Here is an 18,290-nt window from a genome sequence, read left to right as displayed (position 1 = left end):
TGGGGTCCCTCAGCAAGATGACCCTGGCCTTCACCATTGATCTCTGAGCATCTCTGGCTAGGCCCCTTCACCCTGCCCCACCGCCCACACCCTTGCATCCCCTTCCACCTTCGGAAATCTCTGGCCATTCTCATCTGCCAGCACCTCTAGTTATGTTCTCTTTGGGGCTACACGTTTCTCCTTGGACTTTGTTTCAGTCCAGCTGGACCTGAAGAGGAGGGAGGCCCTGCGTTCAGGGGGCCCAGCAGCAACTGCCCCCCACTCAGCGGGAGTTCAGGATGGGACAGAGTGCTCAGACATCTGGGGGCTTCCCAGCACTTCCAAAGACCCCTGTGTGGCGTTCTCGGTGTCTGTAAAATGTGGAGGTGAACATTAGACTATTGTTGTCCTAAGAGCTTGAGTCACGCTGAGCACGGGGTAAGTTCATCCTGGTCACATTCTTGTGAAAGGCATTCTGTAGCAGATCATCTTTCTTTTTCTTTAATTTTATTTTATTTTATTTTAAGTTCTGTGATACATGTGCAGGACGTGCAGGCTTGCTGCATAGGTAAACGTGTGCCATGGTGATTTGCTGCACAGATCAACCCTTCACCTAGATATTAAGTCCAGCATACATTATCTATTTTTCCTGATGCTCTCCCGCCCCCCATACCCACAGCAGGCCTTAGTGTGTGTTGTTCCCCTCCCTGTGTCCATGTGCTCTCATTGTTCAGCTCTCACTTATAAGTGAGAACATGCGGTGTTTGGTTTTCTGTTCGTGTGTTAGTTTGCAGAGGATAACGGCTTCCAGCTCCATCCATGTCCCTGCAAAGACATGATCGCATTCCTTTTTATGGCTGCATAGTATTCCATGGTGTACATGTGCCACATTTTCTTTGTCCAGTCTATCATTGATGGGCATTTGCGTTGATTCCATGTCTTTGCTATTGTGAATAATGCTACAATGAACATACACGTACATGTATCTTATAATAGAATGATTTATAATCCTTTGGGTATATACCTAGTAATGAGATTGCTGAGCCAAATGGCATTTCTGGTTCCAGAGCTTTGAGGAATCACCACACTGTCTTCCACAATGGTTGAACTAATTTACACTCCCACCAACAGTGTAAAAGCATTTCTATTTCTCTACACCCTCACCAGCATCCGCTGTTTCTTGAGTTTTTAATAATCTCCATTCTGGCTGGCGTGAGATGGTTTCTCATTGTGGTTTTGATTTGCATTTCTCTAATGATCAGCGATGTTGAGCTTTTTCTCCTATGCTTGTTGGCCGCACGTATGTCTTCTTTTGAGAAGTGTCTGTTCATGTCCTTTGCCAACTTTTTAACAACGAGGTTGTTGGGTTTTTTTCTTATAAATTTGTTTAAGTTCCTTGTAGATTCTGGATATTAGACCTCTGTCACATGGATAGTTTGCAAAAATTTTCTCCCATTCTGTAGGTTGCCTGTTCACTCTGATGACAGTTTCTTTTGCTGTGCAGAAGCTCTTTAGTTTAATTAGGTCCCATTTGTCAATTTTTGTTTTTGTTACAATTGCTTTTGGTGATTTCATCATGAAATATTTGCCCGTGACTGTGTCCTGAATGGTATTGCCGAGATTTTCTTCTAGGGTTTTTATTGTTTGGGGTTTTACATTTAAGTCTTTAATCCATCTTGAATTAATTTTAGTATAAGGTGTAAGAAAGGGGTCCAGTTTCAATTTTCTGGATATGGCTAGCCAGTTTTCCCAGCACCATTTATTAGATAGGAAATCCTTTCCCCATTGCTTGTTTTAGTCAAGTTTGTCAAAGATCTGATGGCTGAAGATGTGTGGTCTCAGTTCTGAGTTCTTTATTCTGTTCCATTGGTCTGTGTGTCTGTTTTTGTGCCAGTGCCATGCTGTTTTGGTTACTGCAGGCTTGTTTGAGGTCAGGTAGCTGAAGCATCCAGCTTCGTTCTTTTTCCTTAGGATTGTCTTGGCTATATCGGCTCTTTTTTGGTCCCATATGAATTTTAAAGTTGTTTTTTCTAATTCTGTGAAGAACGTCAATGGTAGTTTAAAGGGAATTGCATTGAATCTATAAATTACTGTGGGCAATATGGCCATTTTCACAACATTGATTCTTCCTGTTCATGACCATGCAGTGTGTTTCCATTTGTTTGTGTCCTCTCTGATTTCCTTGAACAGTGGTTTGTAGCTCTCCTTGAAGAGGTCATTCACTTCCCTTGTTAGCTGGATTCCTAGGTATTTTATTGTCTTTGCAGCAATTGTGAATGGAAAGTCACTCATGATTTGGCTCTCTGCTTGTCTATTATTGGTGTATAGGAATGCTTGCGGTTTCTGCACATTGATTTTGTATCCTGAGACTTTGATGAAGATGCTTATCAGCTTAAGGAGATTTGGGGCTGAGATGATGGGGTTTTCTAGATATAGGATCATATCATCTGCAGAGACAGTTTGACTTGCCCTCTTCGTATTTGAATAACCTTTGTTTCTTTCTCCTGCCTGATTGCCCTGGGCAGAACTTCCGATACTGTGACGAATAGGAGTGGTGCGAGAGGGCATCCCTGTCTTGTGCCAGTTTTCAAGGGAATGATTCCAGCTTTTGCCCATTCAGTATGATATTGGCTGTGGGTTTGTCATAAATGGCTATTATTCTTTTAAGGTATGTTCCATCAATACCTAGTTTACTGAGAGATTTTAACATGAAAGGTTGTTGAATTTTACCAAAGGCCTTTTGGTAGCAGGTCATCTTTACAAACGTTGTATCTACTCCTGACTCATTTTCAAAGCAGGACTCACTGTGACCCCCCCCATCCCACAATTGTTCCACTGCCTCGTCATTAGTCCCCAGCTTGTGAGAACGTTGTCGGCCCTCCGTGCCCCTCCTGATTGTCACCCACTGGGTGAATCAGTTTCCTGAGCAAAGGTTGGCCCCCAATGAGATCAACGCACACGTAGCAGGGACCCAATACAGTTTGTTCTGAAACGCGTTTCATGCGGAGCCAGCAGAAGCCACGTTAAATGCACGCGTTCTTCCATCCCTCTGCTCACACCCAGGGAGCTTCCCAAGGCGGGCGCAGCGCCGCCCCCACCAGTCACGCGGCTTCCTCTTCCGGTCGTGCCCTCTCGTCTCTAATTAGAGAACGCCTCATGGTGTGAGTGAAACTCTGACGGCCTCACTAATACGCCAAGCCTCTATCCTCAGAATATGAAGGGCAAAGTGTGTCCCACTCACGCGCAGGCTTTCCCGCAGCGGCCACAGCGGCCAGGGGGGTCGTGCTCACCATCGTCCAGTTTTAAATCAGCCATCACGAGCAAAATGCTGCTTCGTGCCCACCAGGGAAAGCTTCAGCGAGCACGTTATTGGCACTCAAGATGCCAGCCATGGGCTGCTTGGAACGACGGCTTTTATCATTTATATGAGTCCTGGGACATTTTCTTCAAACAGACTTAAGTATGACACCAGCATATTACACGAAGCCGAGAGGGGCTGCTCTGGGTGAGGCTGGAGGAACACACAGACCCCTCCCACACTCACGTGCCCACAACCTCCAGGACAGCCTGGCAGGAGCACATGCAGCCTGGGTGAGCTGCAACTTCTTTAGCTCAAGGGAAATCTGCTTTTCCCCAGAGGGGCCCCTGGTGCAGAAGCAAGCTGGGGAGTGTGCACAGCTGGGAAGAAGCAAAGAGAGGGTATGGGTGGGAGAAAGTGGGAATCCTTGGATTTGGCAGAGAACAAGTAAATTTTCGGAAATCGTAGTCAGCGTGGTCTCCACAAAGATGAGAGGGCGGGAACTCGATTGGAAGGCGGCCAGTGAAGCTGCTGTCAGGAAGCTCTCACAGGGCAGCAAACAGCTCTGGCACCCAGAATAGGAGGAGGAAGTCGAGAACCCACAGCCGCCCTGCCCAGCCTGGCTCACCCTCCCCGGCTGCTGTGCTCCTCACAGGAGGAAAACCCTTCGCCTGCGTCCAGCTGCTTCCAGGAAAGCAACAACTGCCCGCCCTCGACTAAAGGCCAAACCTTTTAACATTTTTGTCGTTGACCACGGCATCAACTGTGCTATCTACAGAAGGAACTATATTATTCCCACTTGAATACCTCGGCGTTTCGTCAAGACAGTGCAGACACGAGGGCTTCGGTGGAGGGAGGAGACGCTGGTTCAGGAGCCAGAGCTCATGGTTCCTGCTCTGCGTCTGCCCCTTGACCTCCGTGTGAGGCGGCTGCGACTGGGTCTGCTGTGTAAATATTGTGCCTGAGGGCCATTTTGACAATGACCGCTTCTACTTTAAAAATAAAGCAGACCAAGGGAGTCTCTGGTCCAGGGATAAGGTGCCTGCAGTGCTTTTCCGACACCTAAATCTCTGCTTTGTCCTGAGAGAAACAAGCGTCACGAACTTAGCTCACGGTGGATGAAGCGATGGCTGCCAGGGAAGAGTGCAGGGATCTCAGGAGAGACGCTCGGGTCCGTTTTCAAAACCAGTGTGATGCACGATATGTGACTACGCGCCAGAGTCTCAGGGGAGTGTGACGAGCGATGTGTGGCTCCTCGCCAGAGCGACTGGATTTCTGTCTGAGGCTACTGCAGATGCTGGGTCTTAGCAAGCAACGGCCATGCAGCCATCAAGGCACAACAGAGACCTCTTCTTCTAGGAAGTTCGAGGCATTAAAAATTTCCTCCACTGGGAACATGAGCATAAATATCTTCCATATTGTTCCCAGTTTTTCTGAAGGCGAAAGAAAATAAAGAAGTCCAGTCAATTAGAAATCTGAATTTTTCTATTAAAGAAGGCAGGGGTTGGCCGGGCACCGTGGCTCATGCCTGTAATCCCAGCACTTTGGAAGGCCAAGGTGGGCGGATCACCTGAGGTCAGGAGTTTGAGACCATCCTGGCCAACATGGTGAAACCCTTTCTCTACTAAAAATACAAAAATTAGCTGGGCGTGGTGGCAGGCGCCTGTAATCCCAGCTACTCGGGAGGCTGAGGCAGGAGAATTGCTTGACCCCGGGAGGCAGAGGTTGCAGTGAGTGGAGATCACGCCACTGCACTCCAGCCTGGGTGACAGAGTGAGACTCCGTCTCAAAATAAATAAATAAATAAAAATAAAAAATAAAGAAGGCGGGGTTCCTCTCTCTATTTTTCCAGAAGGACAAATATTACCAATGTATAAAACTGGGCCAACGCCTCCAGCACAGTCTCCTCCGTTCACAGCTCAAGACAGAGAGGAGTTTCCTGGAAGACTGCAGAGTCTGCCACAGACCCAGGGCAGCTGGACTTCTTGCAGATCTAAAGCCAGGGCTGGAAAAGCCACCCAGAGCCCATCAGGCCTCCTGGACCTGCTTCTTGGTCCCTCTTCTCAAAGTCCTCTCCCCTGAAGGCTATTTCCCCTGCCTCTCCCTCATCTCATCTCCCACAGTCTCCTAGTGTCTCTGTGCCAACCACATGCTGAGAGAACCAGCTGCGTCCCAACAACACTTCCAGTCTCTAAAGAGATCATTTCTGTGATCCATTCAGCTGGGCCCAGGCCAAGGGCAGGGGTAGGGGTGGTCATGTGCTAAGAACAGGGCAGACTGGGTGGGTTGTGGGTCGTGGGGGCTGGGCAGACACCCTGCAGGGAGTCCACAACACCCGTTCCTAATGGGAATGTAACTGAAAGATAGTGGAGATGAGCTTTTCCCAGAGCTTCGGAAAAGCATAAGGAGTGAGGAAGGCTGCACCCTCACCAGCCTTCACCAGTGACGAGGGAGCTGTACACCCTCAAGCAGATGCTGTCAACTCCTGGGAGACACAGTTTCTTTACTGGAAACACGAGCCTAGACTAGGACTGGACGGTTCTTGCTTTGTTTTTTTGTTTGTTTCTACACCATTCACATTCCATTGGTAGAAGCGCTACTTCCATACCCGGCAGGGGGACCTAGGGGGCCATGTGGCACTGAGCGGGCTGCCGGGACCAAGGGGGCTCATCAGCCCCTTAGGTGGGGTGGGGCATGCACTGTTTGAGCACCCCCGCCGGACTCTGCACCCAGGGAGGGGTCTGCACCCAGGGAGGGACCCTCTCCTCCCTGCCTCTGACCGCCACTGTGAATTACAGCTCCAAGCAATGCTTCCCTGGCCGCGCAGGAAGAGTTACAGGGGTTGAGGAAGCTTGGCCTAAGGAGCAGCAAATGGGGGAAGGATGTGTGCTCTGCCGTCTTCAATGCTGAGGGGCCTCATGTGCAGAAGGACGTTTCTTCAGTGTGACTTCAATGGGCAGAATTAGAATCAAAAGGTAAAGGTTATTATGGAAAAAGGTAAATCTCAGCTCATCTCAACCACTTTCTCTAAGTTAGAGTTGAGTTGCCCCCCGATTCAAAGGTGCTGCTTCTGGAAGTCACAGTGCATGTCCCTGTGCTGTTTATGGCAAGAACTTGATTCAAGGAGGATGGAAGCCAGGGGCACCCAGCTCCTCTGCCGTTCAGCCCGAGGCCCAGGAGCGCCGTCCTTTCCCGGTGCTTCTACCTCTGGTCTTATTCGCGTCTCGTGACACAGCTATGATGTGACTCCCTGCATTTTACTGATGTGGACGCTGAGGTCCAAAGACAAGCAGCCTCCCGGGGACACGCGGAGCTGGAGTCCCCCGTGTCTCTGGGCGCCTGGCCGGGGTTCCTGCCGCCTGCCCTGCCGCCAGCACAAGCGTCCTCGTCGCCGTCTGGGGTGCACGCTGGAGCACGTGCTTAGTTCGTACTTCCCATTCATGGAAGAGATGATGAGCCCCAGTAAGAAAGTAATTTGAAAATAATTTACTGGTGGGCGCACGCTAAGTTTCCACAAGGAAACAGACATGCAGTTCGGTGCTGAGAGCTCAGTGACCATCCTGGGGACGAGTGGTGTGGGAGCGATCACACTGCACACCAGGCCACCTGACCCCCAGCTTCCCAGCTCACCCTCACGCCTGCCTTCCTCACCCCAGCCCACCCACACGGCCCCTTCACCATGCACAGACGCTGGCAAAGGGCAGAGTGGCTTCACTCGAACTTTCTCAGGACGACAGCCTGCCCGGCCAGTCGACCCTTCCTAGCCTGCCTTGGAAGGTGAAGAAAGTGGTCTCCATGTCACCCGCATAAAAGGCGACTATCTGCTCAGATGTCATAGGCCGACCTTCCCAAAACAATCTCCCTCAGAACCAACCTAGGTGCCCAGTGTGAACTCTAACCTGTTAGACTGATGGAGTGGTTCTCGACTGGGGTTGATTTTTGTTGCCATCTCTCCCCAGGGGACAGCAACACCTGCAGACTCTTCGGGCTGCCACACCGGATGTGAGGCACCCCTACATCCACAGAATCCTAGAAGCCAGGGGAGCCACCAGATCCCACAGCACACAGGACAGCTCCCCACAGCACAGAATTGTTTGGCCCAAAATATCACTTTTCATCAGTGGCCTTCTGAACGCTGCCTCTTAGGCGATAGGCCGCTCCCACCTAGGACTGCGTTACAATGTGAAAACGAGGGGGAAGCTTGGCAGTATCCACAGCTTTAATCAGGGATTCCATCTGGAATACCTGCTGGGAGTCACTCTTTCCAAGTTAGTGGCCATCATGATAAGCAATTCTGGGGGAAGGAGGAGGAGGAGAAGCAGGAGGAGGTCTTGGTGCAGCAGGAGGCATTTAAGATGGGAAGGGCTGAGGAGCCACAGTCGCTGGTTTGGACCCAAGCCACCAAGCTGGACCAGAAATGAAGCCTTGGATCCACACCTCCTCCTGGTCACAGTGACAGTTCCCACCTAGGACATCTGACCCTCTAAAGGCCAAGGCACTTCTTTACTAATCAGACGAATACTTACTTTCCTCTCAATTTCATTTTCCTTCTCAGTTGGAGGAGAGGATGCAGTTTGTATTTCATTGAATTTTCTCCTTTTGTTGAAGGGAAGGATATGTTGCCAAAAATACTCATGAACTGCTTCCTTGTTTTTGTGTTAGAGAAAATTGTTTATTTATTTTACAATTGTATCTGCATTAAGATGGCAACAAGGGGCGGTGGGCTGAGAGGTTAGGGTCCTGTCCCCTCTCTGTGGGCTGGAGAGCTTACTGGGCATATTGCAGGTCTCCTGGACACAGGCCCCAGGGCTCAGAAGCACACACACACATCCTGTCTAGTTTGTGGGACTCTGCAGAGCCCAGGCTCCAAGGGCTGCTGAGATGGCTCAGCACACGGGGGTCTGGGCATCAAAGGCTTCTGTGCCTTGCACCGCCGCCCCCCACCCCCCCGCCTGCAGCCTCAGCTGCCCTCTGCCTTCCTGGCAGGCAGCGCCCATGGGTTCTTCTCCAGGGCCTGGCTGCTTTCCAGCCTGTGCCCCAGCCCTGGAGGGACCGTCCCCTGCAGATGACATGAGCTTTGCCTAAGGCCAGACTTGAGGACCAGTAACTAAGGACAAAAAAATAGCTGCTCAAAATAGCACAAAAGCTGTTGTTGTTCAGTTCTGAAAGTCTTACTGCATTCTATGGCCAGATAAAAAAAGGAACCGAGGCGGAGACCCCAGGCAGGACGTGGTGCTTTTGCAGACAGTAAGGGAACCAGGCAGCCTCCAGCTCTGGTGTGAGCTCTGCCCGCATGGGTCTGCAGCCCCTGCCCCCTCTCCTCACCATGGGCTGCGAGCTCTTGGCATGGCTGCCCCAGCATCGGGGTTGCCCGGGTTTCCCGGCAAAAGCCAACTGAACGTTCAGATCACCTCCCCACTCAGCTGGCTTGGAGCAGAGAGCAGGAATGGTGCCTGGCCTCCTTCCCAGGCAGCCTTCCTGGGAAGCCTCCAGGGCCCTGGAAGTTGAGTGTCCGGTGCCTTCTTTTCTGTGGTCTCCTCTCTGTGATTCCCTGGGACATCCAGGGCCTGAAACAGTGTGGGGCTGAGGAAGCAAGGACGCCTTCGCCAGCCAGGCGGTCAGACACCGTGAGGCCCCAGGGAGGGGCTGTTCAGACACCGACGGCTGAGAGGCTCTTGTTTGCTTTATGAGAGAATCCGTCTTGTGAGCAGGGTGGGCCTGCAGGCAGCGGTTTTGTGTTTTTTTGAATTTCTAAGCTCAGTGGGTATGAGATGGTGTCAGTGGGGAAGGGGCCGGCTGTAAAGATGTGATCAAGGCCTAATTTGCACATCAAATAGGTTTTCTTTAATTAACCACACAAAACGATAAAAACTTTAAAATGGCTTTCTTCCCATCTGTTAAAAGAAAAACTTCAGCTGCATTAAACCTAAAGGAGTTTAATTGAGCAATGAAGGATTCACGAATTGGGCAACCCCCAGAATCACAGTAGATTCAAAGAGATTCCAGTGCAGTCATGTGGTAGAAGATTTATAGACAAAAAAAAGAGAAATGATGTACAGAAATCGGAAGTGAGGTACAGAACAGCTGGGTTGATTACCACTCGGCGTTTGCCTTATTTGAACACAGTCTGAACACTCAGCAGGGTGAGTGGCTGAAGTACGGCCAAGTCTCAGTGATTGCTACAGGCTCAGACTCCTGAGTTTTCGATCTTGTATACCTATTAAGTCAGGTTGCAGCTCATCCACAAGGACTCAAATAGAGAAGTACAGAGACCTTCTCAGGACATATTTAGTTTGCTTTAACAATTCCCCTCTTTTGGTCATTTTCTCCATTTTTGAGAGATTAACCAAAACTTTGGTCAGCGATGTCACTATCACCATAGTAAATGTACTTATTTGGTCTTGAAATCCACTGGAAAATAGTAGAACAGTGAGTTTTGCAAAGGTAAGAACAAGGACTGAACAGAAGGGACCTCCTCATACTGAACGTCCTGTTTACAGGAGGAAAACAAACCCTGGTCTGTTCTGTCCTAGGATCTGTGTGTTTCCTTAAAGTCTTTGTTTGATTATGTCACATTTAGCACAAGCAACTCTATATTTGTGTGATTTGGTCTGTTGGGGCCTATTGTATGAGCTCAGTCCAAAACAATGGCTTCTCATCATTTCGTTTAAAATAAATTCCCGCTTTTTGGTCACGTTCTCACTTAGGTGAGAGCGTGACCAAAATTTAGGGCATTAGCGCCGCTCTCAGTTACCATGATTTTGGGTTTCCGGTCTCAGCACATCCCTCATAGGTTATGGTGTCCTCATGGTCACACATTTCTTTCAGCTGTAGTCGTTCCAGTTGAAGACAGACCATTTGACATCCTAAAGATTGCTGCATGCAAACATTTAAAACCTTTGAGAGAATACAGTGCACCAGGGAGACTATTATTATGACCACTGGGAGGGTAATACCAAGAGTCACAATATACTCCTTACCCAGGGTGCCCATAAACCAAACCTCCTAAAATCAAATAGATCAAAGAATGAGCTAGATAAGGAGTCTAGTCACTTGATTAAGTGGTTTTTTCATTAATCCCTTTCAACTGAATCTCTATAATATCCGATGTTTTCTTCATAGACCATAAGTGCCAGCAACTGCACAGATACTTCTCTGTTTAGCCACTTTTCAGCATAACTTTTATAAGAGAATTTAAAGTTTGTTGTGTAATCATAGCTTTTCAGTAGAGTCTGCTATAGAGCCTATCGTGAGGGACACATTTCTAATCGTCGCCTCTTTTACTCCGAACAATGGAAGCAAGGACCTAACAAACGATGCCCTTCCAGAATAGTGAAGGCTTCCTGGCAATGTTCTCCCTAACTCATGATGTGGGTTAGGAAGAGTTAATCAGTGTACTGTTTCCGACTGATTATGAGGCAATGTATGTACCATTAAAGTTTCTCACCTACGTCGGGCCTTCATCTTTTATCTGTCAAAGTATAAGATTGTCCATGTATAAGACTGGCTGCAAAATCCTTCACAAATAAAAGTATACCCCATAATTGCACACAACAGACCCCCTTTCCGTTTCTGTTGTTCATAGAGGCATAAGCAAGGACAAAATATTCAAAACTAAGAGTCTCGTGATACAATTCTTGATCCGTAATCTTGGGAAAAGTTGGTCACATCAAGGATGCCAACTACTTCTGGAGAGAAACTTCCCTGGTTAGCTTTACCTTGAGGGTTCCAATGGGTGTCCAGTTCCAAGAGTGTGGAGGGATCCTTCTCAGTTGTGCTATGATGAACTCAAGGTTGCAGTGAGGATAGCAATGGCAGTCCTTCTCTGATGTTCTCAGAAGATCCTATCTTTGGGTTCTAGATTGTGAAGGGGTTGACTGTTCTCAGTGAACCATAAAGAAGCTTCCTTTACCTGATGAAAATACACTGTGGCACAATAACTTAGTGTTATAACATCAGCCCTCTTGCATGGGAAGGCTTTTATACAACCAGAAAACATGCATTGAAAATGACAATTGAATGAAATTCCTTAATAAATGTTTAAATGGCCCATCAGGTAACCAAATTTATCTGAAGCTTTGATTATCTTCCCAGGAATATGGAACCAAACATCGGTTATAAACTATTTTTGCAATTTATAAATCACCACATCAATATATTTAATTTGGATCATTTTATCTTTTCCATGATGAGTCATGGAATGCAGAACTCTTAATAATAAAAGCTTTAAGGACTCGGGAAGGACAAGGAAGCCACCCTGGTTCTCCATGAGTCCGTGCTTAACACTGGACTTAGGTCCTCTTGAATAACAATTGTTTCTCCAAATGAGGTGCATAGCACTGTTAACTAGTGGGTTATCATAGGTAACTTGACTTAGACCATAGATTTCATTCAAATTGTATATCTAAACAATTTCAATATTGGCTGATTTAGCATGAAAATCTGGCAAAGTATTTCATTGGTATTCAATTAATTTTTGTCCTACTTGAGTTAGCAGTTTGATAACCCAGTCGGTCTTTTCGTTAAAGTTCCAGAATTGTTATGCAGTTCAAACGATATGATTCTAAAGTTGTTGGAAACCTGTATTCAAGAGTGCCTGTCAGTGTCCTCGCCATCCTTTCACGAACGTCCTGAAAGACACTATGCTTTTGAAGTTTTCAGAAACTGCATCAGCATTAAGCAATTAACTGTGGAAGTGACTTTAAATAGTTATAGTTAAAAACATAATCCCAGCACTTTGGGAGTCCAGGTCAGGTACATCACCTGAGGTCAGGAGCTTGGGAACAGCCTGGCCAACATGGCAAAACCCCATCTTTACTAAAAAATACAAAAATTAGCCAGGTGTGGTGGCAGGCACCTGTAATCCTAGCTACTTGGGAGGCTGAGACAGGAGAATCACTTGAACGTGGGAGGCGGAGGTTGCAGTGAGCCGAGAGCACCCCACTGCACTCTGAGACAGACTCCACCTCAGAAAAAAATGAAATAAAATAAAATAAATAGTTATAGTTGAAAACACTATAACTAGGAAACCTTAACACTTAAGCTAGGAAATTTGGTTATTTCTGTGGTTTACAGTAACTTAACACAATAACCCTAATTATGATTGACAGCATATACTCAGATATATTAGAATTTTAGAAATTCCATACAATTTTGGAACATATATTAATATAATTCACTAAAATATAACCTGAAGATTAAGCACTATTTTTATTTTAACAATGCTTCCCCTGCAACTTATGTCAGATAATCCTGTTGACCTCTCTTTTGGATGTTTCAAGGGCCCTCTGTAACATCCCAAAGTTGGAGGTCAGAAAAGACCATTCTGAAGCTGACATTCGATTTTGAGAAGCCTGTCAAATATGTTAAAGGTTTAAAACACTTGATATTATGAAATGGAATTCCACATGTCCCCAGGCCTTAAAAGTCAAGGCAGTTTATCACCTTAAAGCATTTAGCAAACCTAGTATTTGACCTGCATAATTTAGACCAAATGTCTTTATTTTTGCCAATAATCTTTAAAACTTTTTATTTCCCAAAGATTATTAAAATCATGTGAGCTAAAGGGCATTAGTTTTTATTTTTCTTTAAAAATATTTGATCGAAGTGCTTATTTTTCTTTAAGCCAATTAATTAGAGCTCTTTCATATAAACATTACACACACAACACATATGTAACTACACGGACAGACAGACAGAAGATTATTACAGCAGTTGTAAGTTTTCATTTACCAGTTTGTTAGTTTCTTAATGGGATTACTGGTTTAGGGTCGAGTCCTTGAAGAACGGGGCCAGGAAAGGGTCTCTGGTGCCTCTGTTTTTCTCAAGGAGTCCTAGGCTCTTGGAGCTTGAATATCCACTTTTAATTAAGCTGACTATTATCTATAGCACTGTTAAATAAAAGTTCTTTTAAATTTCTTATTACCCGACTTTAGCCAGGCCAAATAGCCAATATTTTTGTGCTCACAGAAAGGAAAATTCAAGACTGTTCATGGAGGGGGAGAGGATTTAAAAATGGCAAATGTCACCCAAATATCAATCAGAAAGTACTCATTCCCTAAGCCGGGAATTAGACCATGAACCTGGCAGCCATTGTGATGGAGAGACTGAGGAAAACATTGCCACGTGGTTACGATCTCAAGCCCCCAGGGACGTTTAAGACAAGATGGAGACCTCATCTACTTTTTTTTTCTTTTTCTTCTTTCAGGGACCTGAAGCAAAGTTTATAACTGACCAGTTTGCATCTTGAACAGTGGGCTTATGGGGTTTTAGGCATGCATTTTATCCTAAGGTACCGCTTTTAATGACAGAACAATACAGAAAGACACACAAAGCACACCAGATTCACTACAGTTTAAGACCAGCCTCAGAATTCTTTTTCATATTAACTAAAACTTTACAGAGGAGCTAAACAGTGATTTTTTTACTACTCATTTAACCAGTTTGCACAGAGAAAAAGAGGCCAGAAATCTGACTCATGAGAAATCCTTAGCCTTTTGTCGGCATGCTAGGCTTCTGGGTTCCCTTTCCCCGAGGGGCCCTAGTGACCTGGCTTGCTGCACCAAGCCACTGCAGCCAAGCCACAGCACAAAGGAAAATTATCTTTTTCTACTCTGGCCAGAGCAAAATACATGTGGCGAAACATAGACATTAGCCACTCTGCTTTGCCCCCAATATCAAACTGGCAAGGTTCTAACTTGCCCCCAGATTGGCCCCATCATCTCTAAATCTTTCTAAAAGCTTCTGCATATTCATATGCATCCCTAGATGAGACTAATTTGTGAACCCTCATTTTTAAATGCACTTTTGTGCATTGATCATTTGGAACATTCCACTGTAAGTTACCTTTAGTAAGATTTTGCCATTTCTTTAAGACTTCATGGCCTCCCAGGCCTAATGTATAAGCCAGAAGGAACTCAGTTTTCTAGAAATTAAGTATCCCATTTTTGATAGCATTAGTATTAGGAGAAATACATAATGTAGATGACAGGTTGATGGGTGCAGCAAACTACCATGGCACGTGTATACCTGTGTAACAAACCTGCATGTTCTGCACATGTACCCTACAACTTAAAGTATAATTAAAAAAAAAAGGATCCTATTTTTGCCTAAAATATTGGCTTTACTTTCAGGTTCCCTTGATTAACTTAGCCAGTTGATATGGTTTGCTGTGTCCCCACCCAGATATCAACTTGAATTATATCTCCAGAATTCCCATGTGTTGTGGGAGGGAACCATCGGGAGGTAACTGAATCATGGGGGCTGGTCTTTCCCATGCTATTTTCATGATAGTGAATAAGCCTTGCAGGATCTGATGGGCTTGTCAGCAGTTTCTGCTTTTGCTTCCTCCTCATTTTTCTCCTGCTGCCGCCATGTAAGAAGTGCCTTTTACCTCCCGCCATGATTCTGAGGCCTCCCCAGCCATGTGGAACTATGAGTCCAATTAAACCTCTTTTTGTTCCCAGTTTCAGGTATGTCTTTATCAGCAGCATAAAAACAGACTAATACACCAATGTTTTCTACCTAAGCGCACAGGGAAAATGAAACAAAGGGTAGAACACAAAAATCCCTGTGAATTTCCAAAAGCCAAATTTTATAACCCCTACAAGATCAGATCCCACTTCTGACACCATCTATTAAAAGAAAAACTTGAGCCGAATTAAATCTAAAGGAGTTTAATTGAGCAATGAAGGATTCGCAAATTGGACAGCCCCCAGAATCACAGCAGATCCAAAAAGACTCACACAGCCATGTGGTGGAAGAAGATTTATAGACAAAGAAAGGGAAATGACGTACAGAAACTGGAAGTGAGGTACAGATGGCTGGATTGGTTCCAGCTCAGGGTTTGCCTTATTTGAACACAGTTTGGATACTCAGCAGGGTGAGTGGTTGAAGTACAGCTGCTGGGATTGGCCAAGACTCAGCTGTTGTTACAGGTGCAGACTCCTAAATTAGGTTTTCAATCTTGTCTACCTATTAAGTTAGGCTGCAGTTTATCCACAAGGACTCATAAATCTAGAAGTACAGAGCCCTTCTTGGGCCATATTTAGTTGCTTTAACACACCTATAACAAATTAACTTTACCAAGGTGCCTTCCAGTCTCAGCTTCTCATGTGCTATAGTAAGAGGAAGTTTTTCCAAGGTACCTTCTGGGCTCAGCTTCCCACTTACTGGCAAAAGGAGCAGTTTTGTGCATATCTTGCTGGGTTTGTCTTTCCAGTCATCACAAGAGTGGCTGCACCACACCCCATCACATTCTGTGTGGAGTGGGCCCAGCTCCAGCTCTGTGCAGCAGTGAACCAGTGACACTGGAATTCATGCGTTTATACACTCAGCTTTCCCATGCTTCTGCATCAATTTTTTAAGACTATTTCCAGAGTGGGATTGAGACCTAAGTGAATCGTCCCAGGAATAGGGTTCTTGAGAAGTGATTGCATGAGTAAGGCTGCAGTTAACACCACCACGACTAATGACCGGCAAATTGAACTCCTGTGAAAGTTGCTAGTACCAAAATAGGTTCACTTATATCAAACCCTAACAAAATGGGGTGGGGAGGCCACGACAGGGTGCCCTCATACACAAACACCTGTGACAAGCCTCATCTCAAGACACCCCTGCATGGGCCTCAGGTTCGCCCATATCAGGATACATTGCACGAAAATTCCTCAAGACAGGTCGGTATTACAGGTGAGCGGCCTGCACAAGGAGCTAACGCCAGCTCTGGGACAAGCTCTGCTAACCAGTGATTTTTGTTATGAAGCAGCTTCTGTGGAGTTTTCTCTGTCTTTAAAAATCTCCCCTTTGCCCTGGCCCCTCCAGTGTGCCTGTGATCTGTCATAGCATGCAATCCCCTGCCGTTCCCACTTAAATTTCTTTGTTCTGGAGAGCCTGTTCCTCTGAATTTCCTTTTAGGTGGACAGTTCAAGACCCCCTAACACATTAATCCACTTAATCCAAAGAGCTCCTCTTGTATCAGGGAAGGCCACAGGGACATCCCTGTCTTGTTCCTGACCTTGGAATTGCATTGCTTAGTTTCCAAACGTGGGATTTCCCGGTTATCTTTTGTTATGAATTCCTGGCTCTCTGCCACTGTGAACATTATCTGAATGATTTCAGCCCTTTGAAACATGTGGACACTTTTTCATGGCCCAGCGTACGGTCAAATTTTGCAAATGTTGTAAACATTCCTTCTGTATTGAAAACTTTTATGGTTTCCTGTACTCTGCAGCTATTTCCGATTTTGTCTTTTGTGCCTTGAAGCAGAGTCTTATTATCTGTGTCTGAGCCATCTGCTCTGAGGTTCCTGTGGTGCTGGCCGTGTCTTCTCTGCAGGATTGATTCACTTTGCAAGATGTTTGGTGCACTGAGACACTGGAAAGTTGGCAGCATCTTGAGACATCATCAGTCCAGGGCCACGTTAAGATAATTTCGCGACTTGAGGGTTTTTTAGGCACTGTGACGTTTTTTAGGCATGCAACTGTGTGAACCTGGGACACAGGGCTCTTCCTTGTCTTGTCCTCTGCTCTGCTGTAACCTGGCAGTTCTTGAAGGATGGGTTATTTCTGATCCACCTTCTCCCGAGGGTTAAGACTTCGGCTCCTACGAAGACTGCCCACCTGCCCCGTCCCCCACAAAGACCCCACTGCCGGGATCCTGAGTGCCTTCAGGAGAAGCCCTCTGAGTGCTGGCTCAGGGGTCTGACAGATTTCTTTGACCACAGCCTCAAAATTCCCGACTCCTGGGTGGGGTCTTCAGTATATGCAAGATGGCCTCCAGGACTCTGGCTTTGTTCGGTGGAAGGGTCGACTTAAGCAGGTCACGCGGCGGTTCCTGGTGGTGGTGACTCCCAGCTTCTTTAGCTCAGTTCTCGAGTGATTTGCACTACACAGAAGGTACTGGAGACACAGTTATCTTTTCTGGAAATCGATGTTTGCAAGCACATTTGTCCTCCAAAGGTTGAAGGTTGAGTGAATTTGAAGTGGTTGGAGATTTGTTTGTAAACCACTCTTCTGCAGAATGAGAATGAAGTTGCTGTTTGGTTTTGAAGATACGGCCTTTTGTGGGAAGGCAGAAGAACAGAAAAATCAAAGCTTGGATTTAGAGTTAAGGACACAGGAAAAGAATTATGAATATTAAAAACTGAGTTAGTATGTGTCATATAACAAATACTTTACACATTGCCTGCAACATAATAAGCGGTTCTATGTAACAGCCTCCACATTTCAGGACGTCACTTGGTGACATTTCAAGGCATTTCTAAGAAACACAACGTTAAACTTAATATTGGGCCAAAATATTGATTAAGGCAGGAGCTGAACACCCAAGTATAATCTGGATACTCAAAGTCAAAAATAGGCTTTGGTATTTATTTTCTGTAGAATATAAGTAGAAACTATATAATACCAAACATCCAAACCTAGCCCAATATAAAAAATAATTCTCCACTTAATATAGAAATCACAAAATGCAGTGTGGTGCCATGGCTTGGATCCTGGAACGGAGGTGCATGGTGGAAGTCAGCACTGCTTCTCAACGCTAGACCCCAGACTGCAGCTCACTTCCATGCAGTGTTCCTCCATGTGTGCAAGCCCTTGTCAGTGTTTCATTAGTCCTCAGGACAGATGCCAAGGAGCTGCTGCTTAACTGGCTTGTCTGGTCTGATCTTAAGAAGCAAAACTTGATTGGAGCCCTGTGGTGCCCTGAAATCCAGAGCATGTTGTTGGGGGTGATTGATTTTCCTGGGTCTTTAGCAACATGTCTGATGTTTGCAGATCCTGTACCATGGGCCCTGCCGTCAGTCAAGTCCAAAAGCAGACGTGAGTCGAGTGGTCAGTAGGTTGCAGGTAACCATAGGCCAGCCGAGGGTGGCAGCCATGGGTGGACAGCTGGGACTCCATCCCTGTGGATGACAGCCATAGGTGGACAGCTGTGGGTGGCAGCTGGGACTCCTTCCCTGTGGGTGACAGCCGTGGGTGGACAGCATGGGTGGCAGCCATGGGTGGACAGCTAGGAC

This window comes from Symphalangus syndactylus, chromosome 15 (genome assembly GCF_028878055.3).
Source record: "Symphalangus syndactylus isolate Jambi chromosome 15, NHGRI_mSymSyn1-v2.1_pri, whole genome shotgun sequence".
Classification (NCBI taxonomy): Eukaryota; Metazoa; Chordata; class Mammalia; order Primates; family Hylobatidae; genus Symphalangus; species Symphalangus syndactylus.
Note: the sequence above shows the minus strand (reverse complement) of the source record.